Consider the following 14,214-nt stretch of genomic DNA (forward strand, 5'->3'; position numbering starts at 1 on the left):
GCCGAGTTCAAGGACAGCCAAGGGATACACAAAGAAACCCTGTCTCAAAAAATAAAGTACCCCTGTTTAAAACAAACTTTAATAAGTGTGTAGCAAATGGGTGAGGCTGAATTATTTAAGGATACCACCATGGCCAGCTCAGTGGATTGAGCAAGTAGGTAAATGGGGAATTGAGAAAAGGGGGGTCATGTAGGTTTGCTCTTACCCTCTAAATCCCCTGCTACTGGGGTCTGAGAGCGGATGCAGTGCTGCTCAGCTGCCTCAGCTTTTCCCTGACCTCAGGGCAGGGGATTTGCAGATGTTGCTTCCTTTGGAAGATGTCTTGCCAAGAATAGCATTCCTGTGGGGAAGGGGTTCGAGTTGGACTGTTGCTGGAATGTTGCTGTTTTTGGTTTGTGCAGATGCATTGCTTGCAGGACAGCTGCTAGGGCTGGGAATGTACTCCAGGCTTGCTGCCTCACAGGGAGAGGGCGGGCGTCCAGGATGCCGGGTGCTCTCAGCCTTTTTTGAGAGCCGGAAATGCTGAGGTATTTTTTCATCTACCCAGCTTTCAGGATCTGTTAATTCCTTAGTTCTGTTTTTCTATTCCAAGTAGAAATGCCATGTTTGCATGAGTCATCCACTTGTTCATTTACATATGAAATACTGTACATGTGTATGTTTTAGGTTTATTCACGCTTTAAATTAATCTTTTGAAAGCTTGTCCACAAAATACTGGTTGGAGAGCATATAGCTAGTATGGGCACATGGCGGAGACTGAGCACTTAGGCTTCGCTCTTGATTTTCTGGGGACCTGAGTTCTAGTGAACTGAAGCAACAGTATTAGCTGGTTGTCAGTTTGAACCACCATAAGCAAGAGCTGTTGCTTGGAAAGCTTGAAAAGCCAGCATTGGAAATGTTGGCCACTGAGAGTCATGAGCACCAGTTCTATCCTGGGTCTGTTCTACCACCAGGTTGGAAGAGAGTGTCGGTGACCTGACAGCCTCCCACTGAGGATGGAGCAGAGTGAGGAAGCGTGGGACGTTGAGTCTCAGAACTTAAGGGCCAAGTCTAATTTCCTCAGGTCAAAAGAGCACAGCTTGGGAAGTTTTAGGAAAAATCAGAAAATCCTGCATCTAAAAATTGAGGCAGGGTAGGCAGCCAGTAAGAAACCTGTCATTCAGACCCAGGACTTGTCTACATAGACTGCTGGTATCCACTCAAGAACCTCGCTTTTGAGTGTTTGAGTCCGGTGCAAGTGACCTAGACCTCACTAGCTGTGACTGGCACTTGTTCAAAGCAAAACAGCAAGTACTAGTTGGAAGTTACAGTTTCAGGAAAGAGGTTCACTTTGAGGTTGCTGAAGGACTGTCTTCAGTTCCGCTCCACCCGGACAGTCAGAATCCAGAGCTAGCCTGCCTCTTTCTGGCCCCTGTCTGGATCTCATTTGCAAACCACACACAGACTCACCCAGCAGACCCCTTCTGTGAGCAAAAATACTGAAATAAGAGGTTTTGTTTTGTTTTTACGTTTACTGTTTTATGGCACATACTGACATGTGCATGGTATGTGTAGGTGTGTGCATCCAGGGAACAACTGGTAGAAGTAATTTGTCCACATGGAACCTTCGGGTCAAACTTAGATTGTCACGCTTGGCAGCAGATGCCTTTACTGGCTGAACCGTCTTGCCAGCCCACGAGTTGCTTTTGGTAAGGTTTGGGAAGATTTTCATAGGCTCCTTTTGAAAGTCCATAGTAATATGTAATCAGGACATGAGGATAAAGACAAGTACTAGATTTGCTCTAGGCCTTGAACTGATGCTGTCAGACACACAGAACTCTTGCCCTTAAGTAGCTGGTGCTGTAACTAGAGAAGATAACTTTACCCACGAAGCCTTGAAAAACGTCTGCGAGAGGCCATGTGGCAAAGAAATCCTTGGAAAAGCATTGGACAGTGGAATCCGCTAACTTGAATGTGGCTGTTAACAGGGGCGCTGACTGTCCTGAGGGTGGTCCTGGCTCTGTTAGACCTGCTACCACCTCCATCCTGAACTACCTGCCTAGAAATGGGACACCACACCAGGTCAAAAGACCCAAGAGCACAACAGTGCTGTCTTGTGGCTGTGTCCTCATCTCTACCTCTTCTGCCTGACGCCTTGGCAGAGCTTCTGTGCAGGACCTGCGCAGTGTGGTTCACAGTGGCTGCTGCGAGGGGGTGGGGAATTGGCTGGGTGAATTCCAGTGTGGGCATATTGTCTTGCTGCAAGTTCAGGGAATCCAGTTTTCTCAATCTAATTAAGAAAGCATTTCTTGAACAACACTCATTAGCATTTAGAATAGGGCAAGCCCTTGTGTCCAGACCAGGATTCCCAGCCTAAGCTTGGAGTCAGATGTTAATTGAGTGGGCCCTGACGGAGGAAAGCACAGCTACCTCCCTTGTTTGATAACGTGATTCCTTCAACACTCCACCACCACCATTGTGATGTCTGGTGCTGGAGGGGCTGAAGGATCCTTTGGGGAACAGGGGTAGCTACCCCTAACTATTCCAAATACAGTCATAAAATTAGGGCAGTGTGGTAGCGCACACCTAGAATCAGCACTCCAAAGCAAAGCTCTAGACCAGCTTGAGCTACATAGCAAGTTTGAAACTAACCTGGGCTACACTGAGACCTTACTTTAAAAAAGAAAAAGTGGGCTCTAAAAACTTAGCAAAGAAAGTGGTGCTGTCCCTGCTGCCTAGAGCCAGCAACTCAGCCTAGTCACCACTACCAGGTAAGCAAAAGTAACTGGGTCTACAGGTGTGGCTGAGACTCCGGAGGTTTCCATGAGGGCTGTCTCGGGCTTTGTGATTAGACCTCGGTAACCAACTGTGGAATCTTGGGTAGCTACACCACCCTGAGCTCAGTTCCCTGTCTGTAGACGGGGTCGACTGGGTGCTCAGCAATTGAGACCCCAACAAACTCCCCTAGCCACCGTCAGCTATGGTTCAGTGTTAGAATGTAGAGAATCTTATCTGATTCGAGTACTCTGGAGAGGGCCTGGAATTGTCCCTAAAAACCAGTCCAATATACAGAGAAACGAGGGTTGGATTCTAAAGACACCCCCATGCTCACCCTCAGGGCTGTCTGTCCCCTTGCCTTGGCTGTGTTTGAGGCTCTCTCCTACTCCATACTCCAAGACAGGCTGGGGCCACATGGCCCCGCCCCGCCCAGCCCTTGCTGGCTCCCGTTCTAGAATCAAGTCTGAGCTGCTGTAGCTTGTGTTCCCCACCCTCTGACGGGAAGACTGGATTGTAGGCTGAGGGGCCGTCACGGCCTCTCCCACAGGACATTTACTGCCACAGTTCCAAGGCACCTGCTCCAGGCCTTGAGCAGCTTGAAGCTTCCAGCAGTCCGGAGAAGCCCACGTTCTGGCAGGTGAGCAGGGAAACGGCCCTCGGGACTTGGTTTCACATGGCTGCTGTGATGGATGCTTCTCCCTCCACTAATTTAACTGTTGTTTCACTCTGCTTCAAGTCAGAGAGACTTGAGCTGGAGTTGACAGGAGGGTGCTGACAGAGAAGCTCAGAAATGCTATAGACTGTCTGCTGCAGGCTTTAACCTTTGCTTCAGCAGCCTTGCTGGAGAGAAACAGAGCCATATAACTCAAATTAACTTCTCTGTGTGGCCGTGTGAGTTTTGTCAGTGAGCAAACCCACGTTCTGAATTGGTTTTGGCTTCCAGAGAATGGCAGATTGCCTTAGGTCTGTACATCTTAATGTGCTATGTGCATGAATTATTGCTTGTATGAACCTCCTAGTCAAAAGTTAATTGAGACTAGCTGGCACGGTGGCACACACCTGTAATTCCAGCACGTGGGAGGTGGGGGTAGGAGAAGTAGTCATCGTTGGCTACTTAACAAGTTCAAGGCCAGCCTCCAAATAAAATAAAATTAAAAAAATATCTTTAAAAGAAAGGGAAACACGGGACTTAAGAAAGAACTCAGTCCGTAAAACGCTTGCAAGGCACTGAAGACCTGGGTACCTTCCCTAGAACCTGTGTGAAGAAACACTGGGCATGGTGGCATGTTCGCAATCCCATGCTGGGGAGGTGGGGACAGGTGGATCCTTGGGGCTTACTGGCTGGGCAGTCTAACCTGCTTTGCTAGTTCCGGGTTAGTGGGAGACCCTGTCTCAAAAAGAGGTGGGCAGTGACTAAGGAATGACACACAGAGTGGTTCTCTGCCCTGGACATTGCGACACACACGGAAGAGCGGCAGAGGGGAGCCAGTGTTTCTGAAATGACAATAAAGTTCTATTTTTACATTTTGCCCTTTTTAAAACTTTAGACAGGGTCTCATGGTGTAACCCTGGCTGCCCTAGAACTCACTCTGTAGATCAGGCTAGCTTCAGACTTTGTGTGCATCTGCCTCTATGCCTGGCATAACCATCATTTTAAGGATCTAGGGGGTATTTGTCACATTAACAAACCTAACTCACAGTGTCTTTGCTCCCCATGAAGCTCAATTGTTTCTCGATGGTTTTGGAACCTAACTTCCATGGAGGACTGTGGAAATATTCTGGCCTTTTTATCATCACTGTTCTTTTTCCTTTTCCCCAGAGTGTATTCTCCACCCAGAATGAACACTAATGAATACTTGGGGCAAAGGGCAAGGACATTTTTGTGATGCTACTCACATCATACATGAGTTAGCTCCTTCACCAGGAGTCACAAGACATAATTATTCATTCCTGGGCCCTTGATGCTGGGATGGGGTGAGAGGGGACTTTCCCTCTCAGGGGATTTTTCAGGAAAGAATGGGGAGCAATGTTGCATAGTGCTTAATAGCTTGGTAGTGCTTAATAGCTTGGTTTGTATGCACATAGCTGACTGATCTTGAATTCTTACCTAATAACGTCTGTTGTTCCTTGATTTGAATGTACAATAGAGATTAGAAAGTTTCTTGGGGGTTTTGGGAGGAAGGTGGTATGCACAGTGCGTCTGGCTTACCTCATGCTCCCGGAAGCATCCAAAGGGCTCTTCCAGCCTGGGACTGTCCCTGGGCTGTTACCAAGCTGAGCAGGATGAGAAGGCCTGGGAAGTGCATGTTCTTTCCAGACCTCTGAACTGAGTAAAGGCTTGGTGGCTGATAGAGGACTTTTTTTTTTTAATTGACCTCTTATTCATCCTGAGGCCAGAAAATTGGTTGTCAGGTCTCAAACCTCCTTTGAATGACCCCTGGCTCTGGCCTCCCTCCCTTTCAGGTCAGGAATTCATCCTTCACTTCTGTATTAGTTACTTTTCGGTTGCTATGGTGAAATACCGTGACCAGTGGATTTAACTGGCCTATGGTTCTGGGATATGAGAATCTATAATGGCAGAACAAAGGAATGGTGGCTGGCGAGTAGAGCAGCAGCTGAGAGCTCACATCTAGATCCACGGGCAGGAGGCAGAGACCTCACTAACTAGAAACTTTGGAGCCCACCCCTAGTGACATACTTCCTCCACTTAGCTCACACCTCCTAGTCTTTCCTAATATTCCCACCAGCTGAGGATCAAGTATTCAAATGCCCGAGGCTTATGGTGGACAGACATCCCATTCAAAACACCGCACCATTACAACCATCTTCCACAGCGTAAGCCTAAGTGATCTCGGAGAAGTGGGAAATCCCAGGAAGTCCGTAGGTGCCTCTTTGGGTCCTCACACTGCAGCTGCTGTGGTGTATTGCGGGGTATACATGTGGTGCAGCATAGTGAGCCTTGGCTCTGCAACCAGTTAGGTTGGATGGATCCCCCTGCATTTTGTACTACTTGCTACATCTGGGAGGCCATGGGCCATCTCTCCACGTACCCAGCTGCCTTATCTGTGACATGGAAGTGTGAACACCTGTGCATGGTTGGCATGAGCCAACACAGGTAAACATCTGCTAGCTAGCCCGTTATCATCAAAGCTTTGGGGAAGGTACCAGAATAAACAACAGAGACAGGTAGAGAAACGCATTCATCTTCTCAGTCAACAAACTTGTGAGGGTAGGTGGGCATAGTATTGGGAACCCAAGGTAAGTAGGGGCTCTTCCGCTTTTGAAATAGGCATGGAGCTTGTATGTAGAAAGTAGGGGTGGTGATCCTGTCCTCTGGGTCTTGAGGAAAGCTCTGTGCTGAAGAATGCATAGCGCCGGATGAGCAGAGACTAGGAGAAGGGACAGGGACAGCGAGGGCTAACACTGAGTGAGTTTGAGCTAGAATGACAGGTTCTGGTGAGCTCCCAAGCTGGGCAAGGGAAAGGGGGCAGAGGAAGACATGAGGTGGGTCAGTGGGAGCCACACTGAAGAACATTGGAGAAGTGAGAATTGCAACTTGACCTCCCTGAGATCCTGTGCTGACAGCTTCCAGGCATGGGGTGGTGTTGGGAACCTGGAATGCAACCAGCCTTCTCCCATACCTCAGCTTCGGTGACACCCAAAATAAAGAGCTGTGGAGGGTGGGAGCCTAAGGAAAGGCCTGGCACAAGGAGGCATGCCCTGAGACTTGGGTACTGGGACTCTGGAGATCTGGTTCTAGCCCCTCCACCGGAGCACATGGATCTCTTTAGGTGACAGCCTGGGACAGTTTCTTACAGCAGTTCTGGAATTCTTTAGGAGGTCTCTGGAAGCCATGGCTGCTGCCATCTCTACTCTAAACCCCTTCCCCTGAGACTGCACTGTCCTGGGGCTCCCTGACTTGGCTCTGGGAGAAAGAGACATCATGTCTGAAAGTGCAGTCTGTTCCCTGAATCTGGAAATCTGAGAACTCTGGTCCCCAGGCCTGGAACAACCCCAAGGGAGTTCTGTGTTCTGGTGTCATGCATGCTTGTGTGTGAGAGCCATGTCCCTCAACTATGGGACATCTCTTGGGACCTGAGCTGTACTTGGCCTGGGAACCTGCCTCTTGAGCTTCCCAGAGATTTCCATGCTCTCGATGCATGGTGGCCTGGAAGGGGAACCAGCCAGGCTGCCCCTGGGGCCCTCTCCAGGATGAGGGATGTGCCTAGGTTGGGACAGGATGTGGCTTTAATTAGGAAGGTCCTGGTGATGAGTACTTCCTGGCAGCCACAGAGGAAGATCAGCCCCCACTTTAAAGCTTGCTGATTTAAACCCATCAGATTTCACAGCACACGGCCATACAAGATCACACAGCAGGATCCAGCTCCTGTCTGGCCTGGCCGCTCACACATCCTCTCCAGCATCCCTTCCTTCAGCCAGCACATCCCCGCTCCCTTGTCTTTTGATTTCCCTGCGTCCTTGGTGTCTCTTTGCAGACAGTTTCTCTCTGGCTCATTTCTCCATTGACAGTTCTGTTGGTAGTGCTGAGCGTATGTACACTGTTACTCCACTGATCTTGCCAGACAGAAACTCTACCCGCTTAGCCACTCCCCAGCCCCTTTCCCCAGCTCCTAGGGGCAATCTTTCTACTTTCTCCCTCTGATTTTGATCTCTCCTCTAACTGAACTTGCAGACTCTCGTGAACGCTGCATTTTCACTTGGCAAAATGTCTTCAAGGTTTCTCCAGCTGGACAGTGTGGCGTGGTTCTCTTCCTTCTCCAAGCTGAAGGATAGTCCATTGTGTGTGTGTGTGTGTGTGTGTGTGTGTGTGTGTGTGTGTGGTGTGTATACATGTACATTTTTTTGCTTATCTACTCGTTTTTCCTTGAGGCCCCGCCACACACTGCTCAAGGGTCCCATGTCTCCACATCCTTATCAAAGTTTATGTTCTGGAGTCCTTGTTGATAGCAGCTACCCTAATGCCTGTGTTGGTGTCTCAGAAAGGCTTTTATTTATGTCTCCGCGATGACTAACGACCTTTTCATATGCATGTTGCCTATTTGTGTATGATTGTTAGCAAACAGCCCTTTGCCATCTTCTAATTAAGTTGTTTAAGTTCTCACTGGGAGGAATTCTTTATAGATTTCAGGTGTTAACCCCTTGTGGTCGAGGTCCATCCACAGCTTCTTCCCTCTGCACACTGCCTTTCACTGTTGTGTCCCACACACACAAACTTTTACACACACACACACACCCCACACACCACATCTTCTTTATTCATTTTTGTTTGTTTGTTTATTTGTTTTTTTCTGAGACAGGGTTTCTCTGTGTAGCCTCGACTATCCTGAAACTCACTCTGTCGACCAGGCTGGTCTGAAACTCAGAGATCTGCCTGCCTCTGCCTCCTGAGTGCTGGGATTAAAGGTGTGCGCCACAACCACCCAGCTTCATTCTTTTTTTTTTAATATTTATTTATTATGTATACAATATTCTGTCTGTATGTCTGCAGGCCAGAAGAGGGCACCAGACCTCATTACAGATGGTTGTGAGCCACCATGTGGTTGCCGGGAATTGAACTCAGGACCTTTGGAAGAGCAAGCAATGCTCTTAACCACTGAGCCATCTCTCCAGCCCCCCAGCTTCATTCTTTAATTAAAATTATTCTTATTTCTTTATCTATGTCTCTTGGTTAAAAGTTAATCCCATGTCAGTTAATGCACAAACTTTAAATTTTGATCTAGTTTCACTTGGCTGTTTCTGCTTTGGCTACCTGCATTTATTTTTTAATGTGTAAGGTGGTGTATTTACCTGTATGCAAGACTATGCACCACGTGCCTGCAATGCCCACAGAGGCCAAAACTCTGGGACTAAAGTTATAGACAGTTGTGAGCCAACATGTGGTTGCTGGGAAACAAACCCAGGTCCTCTGGAAGAACAACCAGCGCTCTTAACCACCGAGCCGTCTCTCCAGCCCTGCTGCCTACAGTGTTTTGTATCCTGTCTGAGAAACAATCACCAAGTCCAAAGTCATGGAACCTTTCTTCTGTTTTTCTTGTAGGAGTTACTTTTCAGTCTTAGCAGTTCTTAAGCCTCTTATCAGCTTTACTGCTTTTTATTATACATGATTATAAGAAATACCAATCCAGGGCTGGCAAGATGGCTCAGAGGGCAAAGGTGCTTGCCTCCAGGCCAGGTGGTCTGAGTTCAGTGTCCAGGAACCACATGGTAGGAAGAGATAGCAGGCTCCTGACAGTTGCCCTTCCCCTGTGTATGTGTGTGTCCCTCTCTGTGCCTGTCTCTCTCTCTCTCACACACACACACACACAAGTCAACACATCTGAGCACACACTAAATAAATGTAATCATTTTAAAATGCTAATTCAAAAATACATAAGTATTTCTAGGCTGGCCTGTGAATTCACCTCCCTCCTGCCTTAGGCTCCTGAGTCCTAAGATTCCAGGCCTGTGCAACTTTCCTGACCGGGCCCTACGTCCTCACCTCTTACACTCTAACTGCACAGGAATTGTTACCAGGGAATTAAAATGTGGGTTCTCGTGCTGGAGGCCTGATATGGAGCCCAACAGGCTGGATGTTTCTCCCGGACCTTTAGGGGATGATTACCAGTACTTTGATTAAGCAGCCACACTTGGAGCAGTGAGAGCGTGCCTGTGTAAACGCCCAGGGTCACTTGTTCACACCTCTCCTTTACCGTGTGTTTCTTCCCCCTCCTGACAGTGTGGTATGCAGACGCCTGTTGTAAGTGCAGGGCTCTGTCTTCCTTGCAGGCGGACGAATTTAGAGCACGCCAACCTTCTATGTTCCACACAGCACAGTGGCTCGTGCCTGTGACTCTGCCTTTACTTCCCTGAAATAATTATTGATTGTATCTCTATGAAGCTGACTGGAACTTGGACACCAGGTGTGTCTGTCCTCAAAGGAGTCGCTCAGAAGACTGATCCCTTAACCTCGAGCCTCTGTCCATCTCCAGTGGGAAGGGGCAGAGTGGTAAGGGCCTGACATAAAACACACGAGTTAGTCGTGTGGGGTAGGCAAGGGCAGCATGAGAGAAGGCAGCTGTGGCTCAGTCAATGCTCGTGGCTCCTTGCGAAGCTCCAGTAAGTCTCTCCCACTTCACAGATGAAGATACGAGGCAGGCCCAGACAGCCTCAACCACCCGTGATCATGCACGAAGGCAGGGATGTGGAAGACATGGAGATGCCTGGTTGGCCTCGAGCTGCCCATGCCCCCACTAGATTCTAGAATCTGCACCACAGTCAGGTTCTCTGACAGAATGATAATCCAGGATTCACCTGGCAGCTGCTGGCCCATCGGGTGGCTAAGCCAGCCCTTCGGCCCAGCTCCCACCTGCCCAAGATGCAGGCCTAGGCTCAAGTGTCGGCTTCAGGGTTGCCTTGAGGGAATTGTGAGGCCTAGAGTTAGTCTCACAGTTCCTGGGAACCGTCTCCTTTGGTGCCATCAGCGCCTCCCTAGTCTGGCAGGCCATGGATGGAGTTTGCACCTTGGTGTAGCCTCCAGTGGACATTGACCAGCTGGGCAGTAAGGATGGGGCAGCAATCTGGACAGCGGCAGACAGCCTTGGGCTTGAATCCTAGTTTTCTTACCTGCTGTCTGCAGCACCTGTGACATGGACCCATGCAATGGGATGAAAATGGTATATCCCCAGACTGCCTTATGGCTATTAAGATGGCTGCCAGGGGGAGGGAGGGGACAGAGAACAATATGGAGAGATTGGAAGCTCAGGCACTGTTGGTAGCACAAGGGAACATTGGCCGCTCCTCAAGCAAAGGAAGAATTACCATAACCGGTAATTCCACCTCCGGAAATGTGCTGAAGAAAATGAGAAGTGGAGTCTCCAAGAGGTGTTTATACAGCCATGTTCATAGCAAGTTCACTTTCCTGTTAGTCAAGGGGTAGGAAGCAAGCCACCATCCATAGGCAAATGGGACGTGTCTGTACAGAGCATACTAGTCGGGTTTAAAAAGCAAGAAAATGAGCCGGGCAGTGGTGGCACACACCTTTAATCCCAGCAGGAGGCAGAGGCAGGAGGATCTCTGTGAGTTCAAGGCTAGCCTGGTCTACAGAGTGAGTTTCAGGACAGCCAGAGATACTCAGAGAAACCCTGTCTCAAAAACTACAAAAGAAAAAAGAAAAGGAAATGAAAAGAAAGAAAGAAAGAAAGAAAGAAAATTCAGTCACATGCTCCAACATGGATGAGCCTTGAGGACATCACACTAAGTGAAACTAAGTGAACTAAGCCAAATACAAAAGGACAGAAACTGAAAAACTGTATGATCCTGATTCCACCAGAAAGTAGAATGTCAGGACCTGAGAGGACCCGAGTGTGGAGACAATTTCAGTTTTGCAAGCTAAGAACGTTCTGGAGAAGGGTGGGGATGAAGTTGCACAGCAACACGAATGCTCAATGTGTCTGACCTATGTGCTGAAAACGATTCAAGGGCGAAGCTGGTGATGGCCTTGAGTGCTGACCTTCCTGTCTCCACCCGCCAAGCGCCAAGCGCTGGGGTCATCTGGGCCACCGTGCCCAGGTGCTGAGGGTTAGCCCCAGGCACTCTACTGACCGAGCTGCATTTCTAGGTCTTAGCTTTCCATTTGTTTTGTGTGTGCGTTTGCATTTCTCTCTCTCTCTCTCTCTCTCTCTCTCTCTCTCTCTCTCTCTCTCTCTCTCTCTGTGTGTGTGTGTGTGTTTGAGACAGAGTTTCTCTGTGTAACAGCCTAGGCTATCCTGGAACTCACTTTGTAGTCCAGGTTAGCCTCACACTCACAGAACTCCATGTTCCTCTGCCTCCCAAGTGCTGGGATTTTTTTTTTTAAACCCACAGTTTTACAAAAACTTCCTACAGGGATTCTGTGAGTATTGAGAGGGGCGGTACCCATGAGCGTTTGTCTAGGTCTGTGGAAATCAAGCTTGCTGCAGCAAGCAACATTGCCGACCTGGGCACTAAAGAGTTGCTCAGTCTTCAGCAGCTGTTCAGAGCTCGACCGCAGTCATGGGTTTGGGACAGCCTTGCTGGAGGAGTGACTCAGCCCCGCTCAGGGGATTCCTAGTGCTTATGAATGGGTCGATTCCACGCATTGAAAAGTCCCTGGCAAGAGAGCTGGCTTTTCATGGGGAGCATTAGCAGGGCAGAGAAACAACTATCGGCACGTGGAGCAGGCTGCCTCATGACTGCTGAGTTCCCTGTCAATGGAAGCAAGTTCGGGAGAGGCTGGTGAGCTGCAGAGGAAAGTCCCAGAGGACATGAGGACAAAGCCAGGGTGTCTCTGAGACTTCGTACCTTTCTGACTTGATCAGTCCAGGCAAAGTTACATGTAACAAGCGTGTGCACAGTGGAGCCCAGGTCTGGAGGAGTTTAAGACAAACCTTGACCCCAGTCCGCGCACAATGACAGCTGTAACTGGGCCATGCCCAGTGCTAATGTAAACAGACGGGATCTCAAGTCCTCTCTTCAACCACCTGACAGGGGCTATTACCACATGAGAACCAGGCCTAGGGTTAAGTTGCTGCTGGAGGCAGCCAGCAGCCGGTCTGTGGGACTTGAACTCACACATTGTGCTAGACTGGAGACTCCCTGTCCACCTCTCCCAAAATGGCTGCTCCTGCCCCCTACGCTCTGCTAGGTGCTGAGCCAGCTGCCTCAGTCCACCCTCATCCCTGACCAAAAAAGTCAGCACTGCCCGCTTCTAGCCTGGCTGGTTTCACACAATTAGTAGGTGCTGGCTCCCTTGGGAGCTAGGCTCAACCTGCTTGGTGTTACAAGATCTGATGACAGCGATGACCTTGGCCAGGAGCCACCTTCTTCCATTAAACGCAAACTCCTAGGTTAGAGTGTAGTTCAGTTAGAGGCATGCTTGCCTAGCATGCACGAAACCCTGGGTCTGATCTTCAATGCTGCAGAAACTGGCATAAAGGTGCATGCCTATAATTCTAGCACTTTGGAGGTGGAGACATGATATCAGAAGTGCAAGGTCTGGCTATGTGGTGAGTTCAAGGCTAGCCTGGGCTACAAGAGACTCTCAAATGAAAAGGTCAAAATCCTGCCCATTGTGTTGAGTTCAGTTCGTTTTGTCTTTTTGGTAACTATGTATTTGGAACCCTGGGCTCTCGGGATGCCAAGACCAGAATTTGCCTAGCACCGTTTTATCATCTGCTGGGCTACAATGCCATCTTAATGGCGGTGATTCGGTGGCTTCCTCTGACTCTGCTCTTAGGCCGGATGATAGTGCTGTTCATAGCCACAGTGGCAGAGGTCCAGCCGGGATGCGGTTTATCTAGAGTGCTCCTGTTAGCTGGAAGTGCGGGCTGAGGGGAGCTTCTCGATGCTGCTGTGCCAGGCAGGGAGCGAGGCCTCTGACAGACACTAGTTCAGGACTCGGGGAGCCCACCAGGTGAAGTGGGGTTGTTGGTACTGCAGAGGAGGAAACTGACCTCAAGACCTCTGCTGCCTGCTGGGTCTAAGGGCAAACACTGAGCGCCCCTCACTGAGGTGGAATTACATACATGCATACCCTCCCTTCCGTTCTTTCAGTGGCTGCCTCAAGGCCCTGGGTGGAGCTTTGGGAAGGATCCTTTATAATGGACAGAGAAGCTGCTTAGGGGCTCCCCCAAGGTCCCACAGTGGGAGAGGGTGGTAGCCCTCAGGCTCTTTTCCTCCCCCTGCACGGGGTGGGCATGGTTCTGTACTCTTTCCGATAGCTTCCCCGGAGGGGCTGTCCCAGGCGCCAGTGACTGATGAGGCATAGGCTGCAGACCAGCTGGACCAGCTGAGGCTGGACCCGAGCCAGGTGCTTTCCGCAGTTCCCTACGGGCAGGAAAGTGACTCCCTGGGCTGCTTCTCGGGCGACTCTGCCGCTTGGTTTTGCTGATTGCCGCTCCCCTCTTGGCAGGTGAGAGAAGGGCACTCCTTTCTCTGTCCATGGAAATTGTGCAGGCATATCGTTGCTTACTGCCACAATAGCGTCGGAGTTCTGAACTCTTGACTCGGCCTTGTGAGGCATGGCTGTCAGGAGGAAGAGGAGGTGGGGAGTGGGGGGGGGGGCTGAGCCAGATGATGGAGGTACACGAGGTCTTGAACTCCGACTGTCTACCTGCAAACCTATGACATTTCCGGAAAAAATAATGTTTAAAATATTTCTTTCGGTTCTGGTGGCGCAGACCGGTAGGATTTGCTGAAGGAGGCAGAGGCAGGTGGATCTGGAGTTCGAGGCCAGCCTGGACTACACATTTAGCGCTCTCTCTCTCTCTCTCTCTCTCTCTCTCTCTCTCTCTCTCTCTCTCTCTCTCTCTCTCTCTCTCGTCTCCTGCCCCTCGTTTCCTGCCCCTTCGCTTCCTGCTCCCCTCAACCAAGGGCACTCCAGCAAAGCGTGATCTGAGAAGAAAAAAATATATATTTCTTAAAGCTTTCTTTAAAAATGAA

General features: G+C 49.6%; 1 protein-coding gene across 1 annotated transcript in view; it reads left to right on the forward strand.

The window, feature by feature from the left end:
• Positions 1-3,222: 3,222 nt before the first annotated feature.
• The window catches only part of Il34 (interleukin 34), a 57,714-nt gene continuing 46,722 nt past the window's right edge, over positions 3,223-14,214 (forward strand). Inside the window, exon 1 of the mRNA XM_075977331.1 lies at positions 3,223-3,394. The gene's annotated coding sequence lies outside the window, so the exon portion shown is untranslated. The remainder of the gene's footprint in view (positions 3,395-14,214) is intronic.

This window comes from Microtus pennsylvanicus, chromosome 6 (assembly GCF_037038515.1).
Source record: "Microtus pennsylvanicus isolate mMicPen1 chromosome 6, mMicPen1.hap1, whole genome shotgun sequence".
Lineage (NCBI taxonomy): Eukaryota > Metazoa > Chordata > Mammalia > Rodentia > Cricetidae > Microtus > Microtus pennsylvanicus.